At 40.3% G+C, this 7,068-nt stretch overlaps 1 long non-coding RNA gene across 1 annotated transcript; it reads left to right on the plus strand.

Moving 5' to 3' along the window:
* Nucleotides 1–1,471: 1,471 nt before the first annotated feature.
* On the plus strand, nucleotides 1,472–6,800 carry LOC148687520 (uncharacterized). The gene is made up of 3 exons (XR_015948025.1): nucleotides 1,472–1,672; nucleotides 5,769–5,943; nucleotides 6,631–6,800. It is a non-coding gene; the product is annotated as an uncharacterized LOC148687520 (long non-coding RNA).
* The last annotated feature ends 268 nt before the right edge of the window (nucleotides 6,801–7,068 follow it).

The raw sequence follows: 7,068 nt of genomic DNA on the forward strand, positions 1-7,068 counted from the left end.
TTAGGGCTTTAAAGGTCAGGACCAACACTTTGAATTGTGCTAGGAAACATACTGGGAGCCTATTCATGTATATGTTGTCTGTTTTCAGAACCCACATGTTCTCAGCATTTCTGCCCTCTAATTGGCTTGTTATCATTATCTCTTGAACCTCTTGTTTCTCCATATTGGATCAATATCTTTGTTCACCAAAACCACTCAACTGGTTTCATGCCCTGAATATAACACTGTCTGCAAACTATAACAAGACTTGTGTTTCATTGACAGTTTTATTAAACTGATCTTTCCAAAGAAAAAGTCTTTGTCAATTCTCAGTTTTTATACTACCAAAAGCTGGTGAGAGGAGCTTGCAGGAGAAGCCAAAAGTTGATGTCTAAAATGATAGTGGCCTCAGTTTAGCCTGTTTCCTAGTTATCAGTTTTAGCTCATTTGGAAGAAATTGGTTCACATTGTGGGGCAGCGAGTTCTAGCCAGCTCTACTAAGTCTTTGGACTCTTCTGGCAATTAGAATGAAACTCCCTAGTAAATGTGGGATGAGCTCACGAGATAAAAACGAATCTGCTGTGTAATGGGGACTGTAGCAGCTGCCTTGTTGTTGTTGACGCTGCTAAACAATTTTGAGTATTGGAAACCTTTTGTGACAACTACAGCAGCTGTTTCGGCTCGCACAGTGAGTGACACTTTTGCTATAAATAAGAATCATTTGATTGTATAATAGGCAGAGCAAGAGGAAAAGCGGAGCTAAAGTGACATTTTATTGGGTATATTGTTTCACAATCTTCAGATTATTCAAAGATTACTCAAAAATGAGCAAAAAAACAGAACAAAACAAGAGAACCAGGCAGCTTTACAAGTTGGTTGCTGCCGCTTTAACCTCTGGGAACATGTGATATTGCTTGCTCATTGGTAAATGTGGAGTCAATGCTTCATGTAGAAAATTAGATGAACCTCATTTTAGCTGTTATGTGATATTTTCTCCCAGAGATACCGTAACTCAATTTAGCTAATGCATAAAAGTCAGAGAGGGTTGCAGAGCCCCTCAGATTGGCAGACAGCAGTTGGGAATGGATAAAACAGCCTTAGTTCTGAGGTTTCTGTGGTGGTCTCTGTCTAGTACAACATTGGTACTGTTGCTTTTTGAATGCTTCCTTCCAGTATTAGGGAAATAGCTATGGAAAGCTTAATGAAGCTGCATTATAACTGCTATTCCATATTTTTCTATCAAATCATGAGATCCTCCACCAAAAAGAGGCTCAAGGCCTATGACTGCAAGCAAGAAAGGGGCTCACCCTGCTTGAGGCCTCCTAGGTTGGATTGTTTCTTCCCATATAATGAATACAATTGCTGTACAGCCTCCTTTGTTCAGTCTTGGTGCTTGACTTAAGAAATTATTACAAAGAGATTGGACACTCAAAATATTTTCAGATGTGCACATCCTGCACTGCAAGAGAAGGAAAGAGTGCCCATACAGTCTTCAAGGAATTACCAAAAATAAAACAGAAAAACGACCCTGCGAAAAAAGAAAAAAAGAAAAGATTGATAAAGCAACAGAGCGGTATGAAAAAGAAATAGATTTGCTGGTCGCTTCTTGCCACTTCAAAGATAACTTAATTGGAGGCTACGTATTTCCAACGAATCAAGAGAAGATGCTAATAACATCACAAAGTGCAGTAAGGTAAAGTTGTGTTTGTTGCTCAGTGCATCACACTATCTATTGGGGACCTGTGACACTTTTGCAACTGCACAGTGCATAGCAATTGCACAAGCAATGAATACGCAGTCACAGCTGCAGTTAAGGCACATTGCTGTCTCAAGGGGGGACCCCTCCAGACTGGCAGTCCTGGGTCTAAATTTACCCGGCTGTGCCACGGTGTGTAAGAACCACACTTGGGAAATGAGTTTGTTTTTAGCAGAAAAGGGGATAAACTCCCTCATTCTTTTGCAATACTAGAACTTGGAGTTATGCAGAGAAGTTGACTTGTTTTTGTTAACTCATGAATTTCCTTTATAATAAGAAATAAACAGTAGCAGGATTAAACCCTGTGGAGAGGTCCCCAGGCAGTCAGAATCTGCCCCCCCACCCATTATCTCAAAGCTTCTACTCAGCTTGATTGTAATTTTCTTTCAAGATCAAATCAATATTATTTTGATCTGTTGTTGTGGGACACATAGGCCAGTGTCTACTCTGCCTATTTGATAATTCAGCACTGTGAATAAAAATGACAAGAATGGTACAGAAAAGTATTATTCATTTCTTGGAACATGTATTGTAAATCCTTGGGTAGTAAAATGCCATGACCTGGCTCTCTTCTCTACCCACCCCAGCTCTTGGCCTTCCAAAGTGGGCATATTTTTTTGTCATCATGTCTCATTTGGGTTGATTGCAAATTACCATTAATTACAAGTACAATTGTAATATCCTGGGAACAAAACTGTAAGAAAATAATAGTTAGCTAGGCAAAATACCAGTAAGTTCTTTAAAAAAACTAGCGTAACACAACAGAACAACTTAATATCTAACTATTAGATATTTGCCCAGGTCTCCATGTTCTCTGTGTGCACAGTGTAGTTCTTTTTCAGTGTAGCCCCCTTACACACATTTTTTCTGTAAGCCAAAATGCTGCATAATCCAAATGTCTCACATTTTCCTTAAGCAATTGAATTAAGTGAGGCATAATATGAGCATCAGCTGAAGCTCTGGTCTCTATGGGCTATATTCTATAACCCTTGCTCAGCCATAATTCCTGTTCCTCATCTAATATTGATGCATCCAGAAGCAAACAGCTGAATAAGGCTGTGTGGTTTATTGCTAAAGAACCCAACAGGGTAACATGATGGATCAAAGTTTTACTCTGATCCACTCTCTTGTAATGTGCTTGCTTTGTACCTTTTCAGCCTGCAAAATGAAGACGCGACTTTTATTGTTGCACTTTTGTTTGCCAGCAATGTTTCTCAGAGCGTCTTGGCTGTAAATGATGAGGGGGGTTTCCTTCTAAGTGGAAATAGTTGGGGGAGCAGACATACTTTTTAATTTCCATTCGCCTTGGTGCCAGTTGAAAGTTTGTTGTCCTTCAGCAACTCCCTTGACGCCCCTTCCAGATGACTCTGGAGATTTTAACAACCCTTGTGTGATATCAAGCCTACGTCATGACTGCTTTTGATCTCCCTTTTCTCAGTCAGAAATGCCTCCCAGTTGTCATACTCAGAAAACATGATACTGTTATGGTGTAGCATTTTAAGGTTTGGTGGCAGGCCTGTAGGCATCCTGTTTTGCTTAATATGCACCAGGGAATGTTTTCACTCATTTTCTTTGCAATTATTGCACAGGCAATGGGGTAGTCCACTGATCACTGCCTAGCCTTTTAAAAAAATATGAAGTGACAAGACCAGGTGTAGAATTTCCCTGGTCTACGGAAAAGACAGTATCAGCACTATGCTGGCGAATAAGCTAGCCTTGTGTCAGGCTGTCTGCCATCTTATGCATAGCAGTGCTAGAATTCATGCTTGCTTAGTGCTGTGGAATGCAGAAAGTGACCCCCGTGAACACATAGCAGGCACTTGCATTTAATTGAAAAGCAAGCTTACTTTGAAACCCATGAATTACCTTGGGAGATCTGTGGTGAGCCTTTTTGATCACAAGCACCTTTTAAAGTGCTCTGCATTCTGACGTGCTTAGCTGATATTAGGGGCAGGGAGAATAAAATGATATGCAGGGATAAATTTTCTGTTTTGTTTCCTTGGCAGGATGGCTGTACCATGCTAATGAATGGTTCAATCACTTATTTTTACAATCTAAATCTTGTTGCATTGTAGTGAATGTGGAAGTAATAAAGTAAAAATTCATGTAAGGAATTCTTGCTTCAGGGGCAGTCAGACGTGTTTGTTGTTGATATATGGATAAGACCCCAATCCAATTCTTGTCATAAGCAGCAATATGCAACATAAAATGATAGTTTCACCCACATAATAATAATATATTTTTATTTATACCCCACCCTCCCCAGTCAAAACCGGGCTCAGGGCGGCTGCAGTGCTGATTATTTCCGTGTGCTGCTCTGGTTTGCCAGAAGCGGCTTTGTCATGCTGGCCACATGACCCGGAAGCTGTACACCGGTTCCCTTGGCCAATAGAGCAAGATGAGTGCCGCAATCCCAAAGTTGGTCATGACTGGACCTAATGGTCAGGGGTCCCTTTACCTTTTTATCTACACCAGCTTATGTGCATTTTTCTTCTTGGTAGATGACTGTATCCCGAAAATATTATTATTTGTTAGGTCAAATGCAATGGGAGCTTGGTTATCTTTAACATTACAATCCTATGTGTCTGCTCATGAATAAACCCCAGAAGAGAGTATGGAATTTTAGCCTAAGTGAGACACTACAAAGTGAAACGCGAAGATTCAGGCAGATATCTTCTGGTTAACTTTTTTGTTGTTGCTGCAATGTTTCAGTTGATCCTAATCCAGGTGTTACATTATTGTTGCTTTTAAAACTCCTACCTTTCTCCATGGATTAACATGACAACCTGAATCCAACCCCCCCCCCTCCACTTTTTGTTAGACCAAAGATTTCTTACCTTCGGATGTCTTTGGCTCAACAGCAAGCTTTAGAATACAGTTGGCCTCAGCCCAGTTTTCAAGCCACCAAGCTGCTCACTTTGGCTGCTTACATTTAACTCGAGAGCCAAACATTTCTGCCAGAAACCAAATGAGCCTTCAAGATTTACCCACAAAATCAGCAAGCGGACAATGAGTGTGATTTGCTTCCTGTTGGAGTCAATGGTAAAACTTCAGTGTTGTTTAATGAAGCTTGAGTATACTCAACCCTGTAGAAAACACAAGAAAACCTTGTTCTGAGCACAGGCTGAGCACAAGGCTTCAGAAATGTAGTGCTGTGCTGAAACATTTCTTCCATACATACTATTAATCTGAAGACGTTCCACAGGAGTTTCCGGCTGAGCTTTAACTGAGGTGCGGGAAACGATAGAAGCTGGCTACCGAGCACCTGATATCAGTGCATTTGCTAATTTTTTGTTTTATTTTTTTACGTAAAGTCCTTCCCCTTGCCTTAGAAAATAAAAATAAAAATCCCATGCTTATTTCTTTAAGAAGATTTAAAATAAGAATACAGCTGGAAAAGTTAACTGTGAAGAGAAGTACTCTCTCCTGTACAGGTCTCCTGTACAGAAGGCAATGCTAACAGTTCCATTATTTATTCCTGGAAATAATATTCCACAACTTGGCTGTCTTTCCCCTGTTGCTTCCCATCAAACCTGTTGGTAGAGGCTCCTAGAGAACAGCCTCTCTACAGATGATTATTCATTATTATTCAGAGTTCATTATGAAATCAATGTGTTTTCCATTTACAGATTCCAGTCCTCATTTCCCCTCAATCTTGCAAAGTTATTGCATTGTCTCAGCAACCGCAGTATTCCTTACCTAGGAAAATAGTTTTCTACCAGACAGCAGCGCACAGTTAAAGATTTACTTCTACCCACACGGACTTTGTATGCTTTAAACTGTTTCTGCATGCCTGATGTGTTAAAGAGAGAGAAAGAGAAGTTTGTCAAACATCCTAATCAAATATTATAAGCAAATGCAGTTTTGCATTTGAAGCTCACTGAAATCATAGCATTATCAGCTGGCAACCCAGTTGGATGGGTGGGGTACTACCACTAATAATAATAATAATAATAATAATAATAATAATAATAAATAACTACTACTACTTCAGCAATAAAATGAAATTTGTTTTGCTGCCCCAATGTTAAAGGACATTTACTTAAGAATAAGCCATGGGGGGAAGCCTGCAGGATCTTGCTTCTGAAAGGATCTTCAGCCTTCACTTCTGAAATTATTTTTCTGAATTTGATGAAAAATGTACTGGAGATATTTTGACACAATTGCTGATAGAAGGGCTGGGTGAAAAATAAGTCTGCACCAAACTGGTAAGCAATTAGTACTACTTGTTTTTGATACTATTTAAATATATCTGTGTTTTATTAAAGTTATTGATTAGCCTTTTTTTAACGTTTTGCATTAAAGAGGGGTTGTTCATAAGTTTCAGGTTTGGGTGCATCATTTGGTCATGTCACTTCAAATAGGTATCATGAAGCTGAAAATGCTTCAGAAAAGAGAAATCAGACTTAGAGGAGGGTTGGGATCTACTTCCTGAGAGGATAGACTGAAGGGGGGGGGGTGGAACCTGTGTCCCTACAGAGCCATATCCACTGAAGCCAATAGTCGGGGATGATGGGAGTTGTATTACAGCAGAATCTGAAGGGGCATTTGGGGATTTTGATTTGGGGGGGGGGATGACTAAGGGAGACTTTATAAAATTATGTAAGATGATGGGAAAATGTATGGTGTACGATCAATGAATTTGATTTCCAGGAAAGACATAGGAAAGTACAGTATTTCACATAGCATATAATTTAGAGTATTTACTGCTACAAGATACAATATATGGTGGTGGACACAAGCCTAGATGAGGGGTTAGGTGGATGCAATAGGTTCCAATACAATCGGTTCCACAACAAAATGTAGTGTGATGTGCTCCAGTCAGCAAGTCATGCCCTTTCCCAGAAAATTCCATTCCTTTTCCTAAGCCCCCTCCCCACTTTTCCTTCCAGCAGACATTCAGCATCATATCACCACTGAACGTCCTCAGTCCTCATTGATTCCCCCCCTAAAAGTTTTTTGTTCCGAAAACCTTTTGACTCCATCAAGCCTGCTGAAAACTTCCCTTCTGTGGATGAATGGCCTCCAAGTAGGGTTTCTCTTGCCTGTCCAATGCAAACGTACGGTGAGTAGGGATACTTGAAGAGCAAAGCTGCTATGTTGAACCTAGGATTATATGATCTGATTGATTCTTTCCAAATCTGACAGGGGAAGGATTGTAGCCCAGTGGTCGAGCATCTGCTTTGCATACAGTAGGTCCCAGGTTCAGTCTTTGCCATCTCCAGACAGGATTGGGAATGCCCTCGGACTGAGACCTCGGAGAGCCAGAGTGAACATTACTGAAGTATATGGACCCAAGAGTCTGATGCAGTACAAGGCAACTTCCTAGGTTC

Source organism: Zootoca vivipara, chromosome 1 (assembly GCF_965207765.1).
Source record: "Zootoca vivipara chromosome 1, rZooViv2.hap1.1, whole genome shotgun sequence".
NCBI classification, from domain to species: domain Eukaryota; kingdom Metazoa; phylum Chordata; class Lepidosauria; order Squamata; family Lacertidae; genus Zootoca; species Zootoca vivipara.